The following is a 13,071-nucleotide window of genomic DNA, read 5'->3' as shown; positions in this document are numbered from 1 at the left end:
ACCTTCTGGCTCCATAACAAGCTTTCTTTTTCACCATCAACTTTGACCTTGCAAGATAAACATAGGTTACCATTTAAGTGGTAAGGCTTGTTTAAATTGCATGTACATCAGAGTTATTACCAGTTTCTCAATCAGATATTCACTTATCTGTCACTTAATACTTTAACATCCAATCTAAAAGTTACGCTCCTGAAACTAAAAGTTACATTCTAAAACTTGTGAATTATAAACCAGGTTTTTGTAACAGTGGCGCTTGATTTGCCCTTGGTAAACCCCAGTTCATTAAACATATATACATGACGCCTTAATGGTCAACACAACAGTCTAAAATAGGAGTACAAATGGAATAGAAAATAATGGATGTAAATAAATCAGATCAAATCTTGGTGTAATTAGTTTGTTATTAAATTAATGGGTTTATTTTTCCTGTAACAATTTATCTTATGGGTCAAAAAAAGAGTGGTCGTCAAGAGCTGTACATTTGCAAGCTCTCTAACTACAGGTCCTTTTTGATTTGCCATGCATTGTGCACCTATAATGAAACCCAAGGCAGGATCTAATGTTTTTCATGCGATTGCAAATGTTGTCAATTTTTAAAATAAAATCTCTCGAGAAAACATAGGAGAAAGCAAAGTAATAGGCACAAATGCAAAAATGAAATGCAGTATGCGGGGGGAGGGGGGGGGGTGCAGGGTAAAGCTGAAAAGAGGAACACAAGAAACAAAAAGAAAATAGCAATTATGTGTCTAGGTTCACTTATTTGTTTTAGTCATATTTCTTCCTCTGTTGTGAATTAATATTGTACATTCTTGATTGAGAACATTCTGATTGCCTGGGAATAAATAGTGAACATCAAGTTTACTTTCAGTAAGTTTTAGCATTATAGGTTTTTTGTGGCATGAGGAAAACCAAAATGCTAGAATATGTCCTGCTGTGTCAAATAGTTGCATCATAGCCAAATTTGCATTAGATTACAGGCACCTGCATAATTGATTTTAATGTGTTCTTGAGCATTTTTAGTGATTGGCTAGATCCTGTTGCTGTCACAGCAACAGTTATGCTGTAGAAAAATAAGTTGATTTAAAAATTAAATGAGCATATATTGTGAGCTTTATGATTTTCAGGCTCCTCTTTGGCCAACTAATGGAATAATTAGGAAAATATTTGGTTATGCTAAATAAAATGGCGTCACTAATGTGCTTTTAGTGATTTGCTCAATATGCTAATATAACATTGGATATCAATACAAAAGACAATTCGGCAGCTCTGAAAATATATTCTTCAGTGTTCATTTTGAGATTAATAACAATGACCACTGTAACCAAACAATACAAACCAACAATCTCAAGCCAAATTCCCAGACCTTTTTGAATTAACTGATTTCAGCTGGGTTGCACTAAGAATGAAAGCCCCTCAGTGGCACTGAGTTAGGAGGGGAAAAATAAGTTAAGTTGCTGACTTTGGATTGACAACTGCCTTTTCTGTAGTTCAAAGGTTTCTAGCACATACTGAGGTAAGCATGGTTTCAAATAAAATTACATACAATACAACTAGTGCAGAGTTCACTTTCTGACTTGGCTCTCATTCACCGGGTGGAATCTTCTGCTCTCTCTGGTGGTGAGCCTGGAGGCGGGAAGGGAACTTAATTGGGCAGCATGGTGGCATAGCTGAAACCCACCACTTTCTCAGCTTCACCAGATTTAAGAGGTTGTCCTTCCCACCCTGAAAACTGATGCCCTTAAGTGGCCAATTAATAACCACTTAAGGGCCTCATGGCGTCGCTGCTGGAATTAACCCAGCTGCAGGCAGGCCTGTCGCCATACAGTGTCCACGGCAACTAAAACTGCGTGGCTAGCTTGTCACCTTCTTGGGTTGGGGGGAGCCCTCATTCAAAGGCACTCAGTGCCTGATGAAGAGACTGCACATTGGGGAGGTGGGGGGGTTCACTGAGCACCACCCTCCTGCAACCCTCTCCATGACCCCCACCCCCACAAAACCACACCCTCCTGCCCACATTACTTACCTGTGGCCTGGGTCGCTCCGCGATCCTGGGACACTGTTGCTTGTCCTTCTGGCATTAGCCACGGCCTCCCCAGTGGCGCTGCTGAGCACAAGAACTGCCAGTCTCCGATTGGCCGGCAGTTCTCAGGAGGAGAGACTTCTAATCCTGGGGTCTTGATTCCAGGGATAGACCCGCCTTAAGCCTTGCCACTACCTGATTGGCTTGAGGTTCGGCAGGCGTTTCCAAAAAGGCAGCATGGGCCACTCACTGGCTCTCCAGCCAGGCGAGACCCCTGATGCCTCAACAAAATTCTGCCCAACATATTTTACCTTTCTTCCAAACAAGAGTATATTTAAAGATAACAAATGAACCACATAGCTAGAGATCCAAATATAATTTTGAAAACTAGCTCCTGGTAAAGCTCCAGTTGTTAAAATGAGCTCTCATCATAATTTTGGGAGGACTGGAATCACAATTTGTGAACATTTTTATTCAGGTCCTTCTCCTTATACTTCTTGCACTTCAGGGCAAGTTCAGCTGTGATACCTCAAATTGTTATTTGACTACTAGGTACTTGCAAGGGTGCCCAGAAGGTTAATCTTTCATTACAGGAGAGGTGCCAATTCTACCCATTACCTATGGAACTATACCAAAGAAAACTGGAAAAGGGCTTTTTTTAAAAACCAGGTAGTGTCAGCAATCTTTGAAAAAGAAATGTAAATTTCTGGGTCATGTTCATGACTTAGTACAATGCACACAAGTCATGAATCAACTATTTCATTTTCTAGCAATTAAAAATAGTTCTAAAAATACTTCAACCGTTAAAATTGAGCAACCATGAATTATCAATGTTCCAAGTATTACCCAAGAGTATATGTTTGCCTAAAAAAAGGACAATGCTTTCAGAGCAACATTTAAAGTATTTTTTGTGGGTCGGGTGGAGGGGTGGGATGTGGGGGATTAAGGCGAAGAAAAGGGCATGCGAGTCACACTCATTGGCTGTGTTGTAGATTACTATACAGTAAAAAGCTAAAGATGATTGAGTAGTATTTTTAGGCATCAACACAACAATGCTAAGTGGTATTTGTGGCCAAAGGTAACAGGTATAGGATGGGTTCATGAAAATTACAAAATTTATACTAAAGCAGCTTGACTGAGAAGAAGAAACAGACTACTGTAGTTCTAAGGTTTCAAATAAAACAAGTACAGTGCAAATAATATGGTCTTCAATTTCTGACTTGACTCCTGTATACTGTATTTTCCCTTTTCTTTAGACAAATGTATATTTAAATATAATAAATTAATTGCATAAGTAGAGATTCAAATAGAATTGTGAAATCTGGCTTGTGGTAAAGCCCATATTTAAAACTGACTCTCATCATCTTTTCGGGAAGAACCTCATCCCATCTTGTCGACATTTTATTCAAGTCCTTCTTCCTTATACTTTTTGCACACGCATTAAGTAGTTAAAAGTTTAACTGCGACTTTAAAAAAAACAAACAGGAAAACATTTGGTACAAGCAGCAGCTAACTGCTTTGAATAGTATTAAACAAAAACAATGATCAAACAGATAGTTGTTTGGTAGTACAGAACTTGAGTATTGCTGAAAAAAAAGAGACATGTCTCCTCACGCCACTTTATTGCCCTTCAGGTCCCCTATGCCACCTCCATACTCCCTCAGATCTCCCTTGCCCCCTCCATAGCCACTCATCCAGTATCCACTCCTCAGGAGCCATGCAACAGAAATATGAATTATTTTAAATGCAGCTTTAAAAAAATTAAACAATGGCAATGTAATTCTCAAAGGTCAATCTGTAATCCTCTCAAAGGGCCATCAATGCAAAAAACCTTGTCCATTGGAAAAGGTTAATCTTAAGTGGCGATTATGTTGTATAAACAAACCATGTATTCCAACCACATCAAAGGCTGAATATGTTATTATAGCCTCGCTTAAACAACTGTGTCAACAGACTGAGCTAAGTATTCCGTAAGGTTTTGTAACTCAGCCAAGTATTCTTAACAACCACATCTATCAAAATAAATACAAGAGCCTGAAATTGAAAGAACAAGTGTCTTCTTCATTTCAAAGCAGATTTACCTGTCAATCAATGAAGGGAAGAAATTTTTTTGTTACCTTTCAAAAAGTGGTGGGTGCTTTCTTACCTCACAGTCAGAGGCTGCACATTTAAATCCCAGTGCTAAACACGACAAGGAGAGTTGCCAACACATTTTTCTGCATTAAGGCACTTTCTCCAATGGAAAAAATGTACTGCAATGCATGTTAACACTTGTACAATGCTGGTCAATATAATAGTTAACTTACCTTTGCAGGACAGAGCACTCTGTTTAATCACTGCATTAAAAATACATCCACATTGCAACGCAGCATCTAGTAGTGACATCTGAATGTGTCAAAACATTTTAAACTTGTTTTTCAGAATGTTCCAGGCTCCTCAGCAGCCTTTTCTTAGTAGCCACAAACTCTCCAAGGAGGTGCGTTTCTTTAGGGCTTCCAAAACCCGCACCAGCTAATGAAAAGGGTGCGTGAGAGGAAATAGAATCTTCTATGGTCCTCACAATGGGGGCCCCAGCCTTGGAAGAGGTGCATGTGGTTTTGTACCCAAGACATTCCTGACCTGTGAAAAGGCCACACAAAAAATGGCGAGGGGTTGGGAAGACAAGAGGAAAATTGCTTTTCCAGTAAAAAGAAAAGCCAGGTTCAGCATTTCAGAACTGATTCGCACCTCCACTGGGAGACAAAAATTTGGCCTATGGAGTGGGAAGGGCAAAGCCATGGAGAGATGTGTGTAGGAAATGTAAATCATTTTATTTTTTTTTTGTACTTTTTATACTTTGTGCTATGAATTGTGTGCGCTTTACATGAGCTCCGAGTAGATGAAGGGTTAATTTTAGATGTGTGACTTGAGTCGTTCCCTGTGTGACTTGAGTTAAATCGAGATCACACTATAACAGGGATTGCTCTGTGAATTGCTAGCGTGAACAGCAAAAGGGAAGCAGGGATGTATGTCTGAACTATGTCACCAGTTGTGATCAAAGGATATCGTCACAAAGCGGGCTACAGCTACCAACTACCTACAGGCACATTGAACTTTTTTTAAGGAGGACCTGTGTTTTTAAAAGAAACATAAGTAAAGACTAATCAGAAGATGGCTGATAATGTAAAGTGACCACTTTCTGGAAAATTCTAATGTGGATTATACTGACACACCTGCCCTGAGTGTACATGGAATGTTGTACCTGAAGAGGTCTCAAGGCCTACTTCAAACAGAGACACCTGAAAGGAAGATATAGAAAATTCAAAAGACTGGGCTTTTAATCTCCTGTGTTTGCGGAGACAATGGAGATTGATTCCCACATCTCAGCAATCATCCAAAAATCCATCTGTTGTTGATTTATATCTCAGGATGAGTAAAATGGTCCGAGGTGAAGGAAAAACAGACTTTGGGTGCAAGGTTTGCCTACTTCCCCTCCTGGGAATACACAAGAAAAAAGGGGCTGCAGACCAGAGTTTGTGTGTGACAACAAGAACCACCAGTAACTCCTGCAGAAGCAGGCGATTTTCCCCTCTCTCTTTTGCTGGAGGCAAGGTTTTAGCAGAAACCACAAGCAAAAAAGAAACAGGACAGCCTCTTCGGCTATCCTTCAGAAAACCAGGATAGGGCGAGAAAAGAGGACAGAGTCACATCCAGCCAAGAGAATCAGTGAGAAGCTAGGACCATGTGAACTAGGATATCAACTGCCTTCTTTTGTTATGTATAATTTTTGTTGCTAATAAATTGTTCTACTATCACTACATCAAATGTCTCCTAACTTGAAATTTATAGTCTGGTCTCAAAACCTCTTGAATTTGTATACAAGGATGAGAATTTTAAGGCAATGTTGGTCAATAAGCACAGGTTGATGGGTGATCATGACCTGGTACAAGTTAGAAAACTCTGCTGCCCATGTGCTATGTCAAGAAGGGAGGGTAGAATATGAGAGGCTGACTAGGAGTGCACTGAAATAATCTAGTCTAGAAGTAACAAAAGTATGGGTGAAGGTTTCAGCAGTAGGTGAGCTTAGACAGACTCGGGCTATGCTACAGAGGTGCAAATAGGCGATCTTAATGTTGCATGTGTACACAAGAGCCATTTCGATATTGTGGTAAGAGCGGAAACTTGATTGAAGGATTCTGACATGGCCTTCAGGGAGAGATGGACTTGTCAATGGTTTATTTTCAAGTATACATTTAACTTCCTTTTAAAATGTATTACTGAACTTGCTGCAACTACCACTTAGGCAGTGCATTGCATTCCAGATCTTAAAAACTCACTGCATTAAAAAAATTCATCCTACTCTCCCCCTCACCCCCCCCAATTATTTTGCCAATTATCTTAAAACTGCACTGACCATACCGCCAGTGGAAAACATTTACATGCGAACGAGGAGGAATAGGCCATTTGGCCCCTTAAGCCTACTCCTCTATTCAATAAAATCATGGCTGATCTGATTGCGGCCTCAACTCCACTTCTGCCTACTCCAGATTTTGACTCCCTTGTTAGTCAAGAATTTATCGACCTCTACCTTAAAATTATTCACTGACCCTGCTTCCACCGCTCTCTGGGAAGAGCATTCCGAAGGTTCACGACCCTCAGAGAAAAAAATTTCTTTTCATCTCCATCTTAAATGGGAGGCCCCTTATTTTTAAACTGTGTCTCTTGTTCTAGTCTCTCCCACCAGGGGAATCATCCTTTTAGCATCTACCCTGTCAAGTCCCATCAGGATCTTAAATGTTTCAATAAGATCACCTCTCAATCTTCTAAACTCCAATGGATACAGACCCTGTCTGTCCAAACTTTCCTCATAATACCCCCATCCCAGGTATCAATAGATTTTCTCCTGTACGACTCATTAAAACCCATGTATTTGAAAACCTCGATTAAATCACCCCTCAACTTCCTCTGCTCCAAGGAGAGCAATCCCAGTTATTCTAATCCCTTCATCCCTGGTATCATTGTAGCAAATAATCCCTGTACCCTCTCCAAGGGCTTGAACTGGAAACCGTACTCCAGCAGAGGTCAAGTCAGTGATTTATAAAGTTTAAGTGCAACTTCTTTGTTTTGTACTTTATGCCTCTATTTATAAAACCAAGAATCCTACGTACTTTTTAAAAAAACAACTTATCAATTTGTCCTGCCAAGGATTTGTATATGGAACCTAAACTTTCCCCTCCCGCAATGTAATGTTACAAAATAAGCTTTGAAAATTATGGAATGAACAACTTGTCAATACAAAAATTCATATTGAAATTCATGTCTATAAAAATCTTTAAAAAAATAAAAATTTAGTGTAAATATTTTGTACAGATTTCAAATGATTTTAAACAAACATAAGTCTGCAACAGCTTACTCTTAAGTGCTAACAAACACAAGTCCAAAAAAGCATTACTTTGCTAGAAACCCAAGAATAGATCATGACTAGTTTCAGATGTTTATGAATAATTCCCACAAAGCCTGCAACTGACAATGACACATCAAACGTATATACGGAAGAACAGTGTGTGCTGATCCAGTGGGAAACATGGTCAAAAACAAAATCAGAGTGCATGGTGGGTATTTAACTCTCACAACCAAGTGAGGTGATTCAACGCTTTTGGTGTCAGGTCAAAGCAGAGCATGTCTTTTCAAGTCTGTAAAACTGCACTGATAGCAAAGATAGCGTCACTGCTTCGGAACTTCCACACTTAAATCAAGACTGGCGTCAACTTCTGAGAAAGCTAGAAATTGTTCTAATGCCCCAATTTCAAAGCACAACTGCAATTGTTTTCTCCCCCAAAGAACTAAGACAGTTCCCTTTTGCCAAATATTTTAAACTGACTTCAATTCAAAAATGTGCCTGCAAAAAGTAGTCCTTATACCTATGACATTAATAATTTCCACAAAGAACATCATTTATACCAATGTTCCATTAGGATTTCTGTTCCCTCATTTAAATATCTTCAATATCTCATCCATAAATGTTCAATGTAGGGCTGTTTGTGGCAAAATAATTTAATTGAAAATTTGATCAGTTCTTAAGAATAAAAGCCAATACCCTCTCTGTAAATGCTTTCGTAAAACATTTAATGCAGAGCAACTTCCTGTCTTGCTTGTAGGAAATCAACTAATGTGGCACTTCTCCTTGCAAAATGTATATGCAACAGGACAGTTCTAACAAGTTATTTTTCTGTCCCGTTAGGAATTTTTCCAATAAGAAGTTAATACTCAAGAAACAGTGACATGAGTAACAAAAGTATGTACCAACCTGAAGTAACCTTTGTTATAAAAATTGTAAACATTAATAAACTCGTTCAGGAGTCAAAAAATCTTTCTCAAGTTCAACAATTATAATTTTATGATCTTTGATTAGCAAACAATCATTTTAACACCAACTGCATAATTGAATTGCAAAAAAAGTCATTACTGTAAATTGTGCCTTAAATCAGCTGACAAAGTGAAAGGTTATAACTTTGCTCATGCAGAAGTTTAAGATTTGTTACTGACCCACCAGTACTAATCACAGCATTTTCTTAAAACAAACAATTGCCATTGGCTACTTTTTAATACCTTTAAATAGTTTACAACATAACATTTACTAAGTGAACCATTCAGTGAAAGCACCTCCACTACTGTTTCAAACACATCTCTATTTAGCTCAAGTCCTATAGAAAGTAAAATTTCCTTAGACACGAGTTCCAATCATTAAAATGATTGTAAGTGTCCTTCCACTCTTAAGTTTCACACAACTGTGCTTCAATTCCTAGTCATGAAAGCAGCTGGCCTGCTCCCAAGCTACTGCCATTCAACACTGACAAGCTGGCGAACAATTGCAGACAAAAATGAATAAAAAATCTATTTTCCTTAGGACCCTATAGAGAAACAGCATCTTTCTTGGTCTTCCCTGGCTGAAACCAGCAACAAACCATGTAGGGAATTACAGGTGTGAGTCCTCTTGCTTTGTTTAATCACTGGAGCATCCTGGTTTCTGAGTTTTCTAACTCTTAATCCATTATGAAACTGCTCAGACCTAACCTAATTATAGATAACTTTTGTGAAAAATCTTAAAAGGTAGTAATTATAGGCCTTCATTTGCTCAGCATTTAAGATAAACCTTTAACTCATTTCTTGTCTCATGTTTACTGAGCCACAAAATGACTCGAGTAGAAAATTGACTTGGATTAAATTCAAATTATAATCCTATTGTGCCCTCTGGTGAATAAACCCAGGAAGTACATTACTTTGCATGGGTTTTTTTTCCTATGCAATCTGCAGTAAGAAAAAAGCACATTTCAAACTACGTCTTCCTAGCACTGTTTCAAAATTGTACATGATTAAAATGAGATTAATTCTCAGCTACATGTGACATCTTACTCTTAGTGTACATTATATAGCCAAGTGGACATCAGCAATCAGCTCCATTTATAAAATCACATGAATCAAGATTCTTGGGCAGGATTTCATACCTCCCACATATCTTTCTTCATATTTTAACATTCACTAAGGTAATTGCAGCAAGGCCGTGTTCTGATAAAATTGCATCCTCAAGAATTGCACCTAAGTTTTACAAGGAAAAAAGCATCTATATGACGACTCTTCCCCAGCAGCTACCAAGGCACTTATAATCAGTATAAATATTGGAAAGATTGTTAATCCAACTGTGGAGGGGGTAATATACTAATAAAATTAACGTATCTGTGTTCAATAACAATTATGGAAAGTCCAATTTAGAAAGTAGGCTGCAGACAGGCTAAGGTGCATTATGGGAAAAATTGCAAGTGGATTTTTGATGGCAAAAATAACACAAACGTTTTGAAAATAAATTCAGTTGCCTAAAATGGCACAAAAATCGACCCCATGTATCCTTTGGTGCATGGAAGGTTCTGTGGCATAAAAGGTTGAGCACAGTGATAGTCTTCACTGCCAAAGGTAACGCAGTGTTGTTGTTTCGATTACCCCTGTAGGTCTCCACAGAACTGCCAGCATAGTGAGCCCAATTTTCCTCATGCACTGTACCTTTTCCTTACTGCAGTATCACTTGTGAGTCATGCCCACTTCCAGGGCTGTTGTTTTCATAATATATGCACAGATAGTTCATACCTCAGGCACAAATTCTGAAAAGCTGGGTGAACCATATCTAGTGCTTTGGTCCTCAATCTCTTCTAACAGAACTATCTACTTCAGGGTCATCCTGAAATGCAAATCTAACCCCCAGTTTTTCTCTGCTACCAGCCATCTCGTTAAATTTCTCTCTCCTACCTCCCCTTCAAAAGTGCAAGGTGCTCATGGCCTTTTTCACTAAGATTGACTATCAGCTCCCCTAATTCAACACCACCCAGCCCTGCTCCCAAGTTAAACTTCCCCAAGGCCCATCACCCCTATCCCAGTCTTGAACCAGTATAGCTCTGTAGCTAAAATAAAAGCAGATCTGTCTGGGTCTTTACAACAATTACCCAGAAGCTAGAAGAGGTTTTAATCCTTCTAGCTTTTTCTGTGTAATTATTAGTATAACCCTGGCGGAACCATCCGAAGTTTGCAATTTAAACCGTATTTTCAGATAGTTCCCAGGGCAGCGCTATTGTCCAGAGGAAGTGTGCACTTCCGGGCAACTGCAGTGCAAACCCTTAGCTGGGAACTTCTCAGATGGATTCCCAGCGCATCTTTGGCGTACTTCCCCGAATCAGACACTGGGGAGCTCAGAGGTCACAGCCCAATGTTTCACATTGATGACCTGATGAACTCTAAATCTTTCCCTCTCCACAGATGTTGCCTGACCTAAGTATTTCCAGTATTTTCTATATCAATTTTTGGATTTCAAGCATTCGCAGGGTTTCGCTTTTGTAATATTTATGTAGCTTTTCTCCCATGCCCTCTCCAAATTTTTTGCCCTTGGACATACATGCACCCCCCACCACCCAACTCAACCCCAATTCCACTCGACTGACCAGTCCTCCTGAAAAGGTTTCCCGATTTCTCTTTTCCTGTGTCATTCTACAAAGACTCTTTTATTTAATTTTCTGACCCTGTTCCCTTTCATCCTTTCCCTTTGTCCTATTCCCTGTCACTCACAGGTCCATCACAGCTACTCTTCAATCTCTTTTAGCTTCTCCCCATCTTGATCCAATTTTCTTCCAATCCTCTAACCTTGCTTCAGCTTAATACTATACTTAGGCTTGGGCCGGGATTTTACGCCCCGTCATGGCGGGACCTGCTGCGGGGTATTCGGTGGCACAGCCACAAGTTCATTGGCTTTCGATGGGATCGGATGATCCTGGCGACAGGTGGAGCCAGAAAATACCACCCTTGGCTTTGTGTGCAAAACCATAGGAGATCACAAGCATGCGCACACATTATAGTGCTTGGCTGTTGGTTTATGCATACCCGATTTTGCGGTGCCTCCAATGTTTCCATGAAATTGTTTTTTTTAAAATCACAGACAGAAAAAATGGCAAATGAAAAAATTTCAGAAATTGTGGAAGCCAGATTGTGCAGTCAACAGCTCCATCAGCAAAAGTGGCAATTGCAAAAACATGGCTCAAATGGGTGACAATAAAAAAAAAAATCATGTTGTCTAGATAGAAGTGCATGCAGATGCAACATTTTTAACAATCAAGTTTACAAAGAACAAATAAAAGTACAGCACAGGAACAAGCCCTTCGGCCCTCCAAGCCTGCGCCGATCATATTGCCAGTCAAACTAAAACATTTTGCACTTCCGGGGTCCATATCCCTCTATTCCCATCTTATTCACGTATTTGTCGAGCTGCCTCTTAAGCACCACTATCGTACCTGCTTCCACCACCTCCTCTGGCAGCGAATTCCAGACACTCACTACCCTCTGCATAAAAAACTTGCCCCGCACATTTCTCCTCTCACCTTAAATCTATGTCCCCTAGTAATTGACTCTTCCACCCTGGGAAAAAGCTTCTGACTATCTACTCTGTCCATGCCACTCATAATTTTGTAAACTTCTATCAAGTCGCCCCTCAATCTCCGTCGCACTAATGAGAACAATCCGAGTTTCTCCAACCTCTCCTCATAGCTAATAACCTCCAGACCAGGCAGCATCCTGGCAAACCTCCTCTGCACACTCTCCAACGCCTCCATATCCCTCTGGTAATGTGGCGACCAGAATTGCACGCAATATTCTAAGCGTGGCCTAACCAAGATTCTATACAGCTGCAGCATGACTTCCCAGCGTTTATATTCAATACCCCTGCCGATGAAGGCAAGCATGCCATATGCCTTCCTGACTACCTTATCCACCTGCGTTGCCACTTTCAGCGACCTATGGACCTATACACCCAGATCCCTCTGCCCGTCGATGCACTTAAGGGTTCTGCCATTTACTGTATAATTCCTACCTGTGTTAGACCTTCCAAAATGCATTACCTCACATTTGTCCGGATTAAACTCCATCTGCCATTTCCCCGCCCAAGTCTCCAACCAATCTATATCCCATTGTATCCTTTGACAATCCTCTTCACTATTTGCAACTCCTCCAACATTAGTGTCGTCTGCAAACTTACTAATTAGCCCAGTTACATTTTCCTCCAAATCATTTACGTATATTACAAACAGCAAAGGTCCCAGCACTGATCCCTGCGGAACACCACTAGTCACAGCTCTCCATTCAGAAAAGCACTCTTCCACTGCTACCCTCTGTCTTCTATGACCAAGCCAATTCTGTATCCATCTTGCCAGCTCACCTCTGATCCCATGCGACTTTACCTTCTGTACCAGTCTGCCATGAGGGACCTTATCAAAGGTCTTACTGAAATCCATGTAGATAACATCCACTACTCTTCCATCGTTGATCATCTTTGTCATTTCCTTGAAAAACTCGATCAAGTTAGTGAGACATGACCTCCCCTTCACAAAACCATGCTGCCCCTCACTAATACGCCCTTTTGCTTCCAAATGGTAATAAATCCTGTCACGAAGAATCTTCTCCAATAATTTCCCTACCACTGACGTAAGGCTCACTGGCCTGTAATTTCCTGGATTATCCCTGCTACCCTTCTTAAACAATGG

The 13,071-nt window shown here is 40.0% G+C and overlaps 1 protein-coding gene across 6 annotated transcripts in view; it reads right to left on the bottom strand.

Moving 5' to 3' along the window:
* The window catches only part of rbm19 (RNA binding motif protein 19), a 285,521-nt gene that overhangs the window by 174,809 nt on the left and 97,641 nt on the right, over positions 1 to 13,071 (bottom strand). The window lies entirely within an intron of this gene.

The sequence above is a fragment of the Cetorhinus maximus genome, chromosome 12 (assembly GCF_964194155.1).
Source record: "Cetorhinus maximus chromosome 12, sCetMax3.hap1.1, whole genome shotgun sequence".
Classification (NCBI taxonomy): Eukaryota; Metazoa; Chordata; class Chondrichthyes; order Lamniformes; family Cetorhinidae; genus Cetorhinus; species Cetorhinus maximus.
This window is presented reverse-complemented; position numbering and strand designations above follow the sequence as displayed.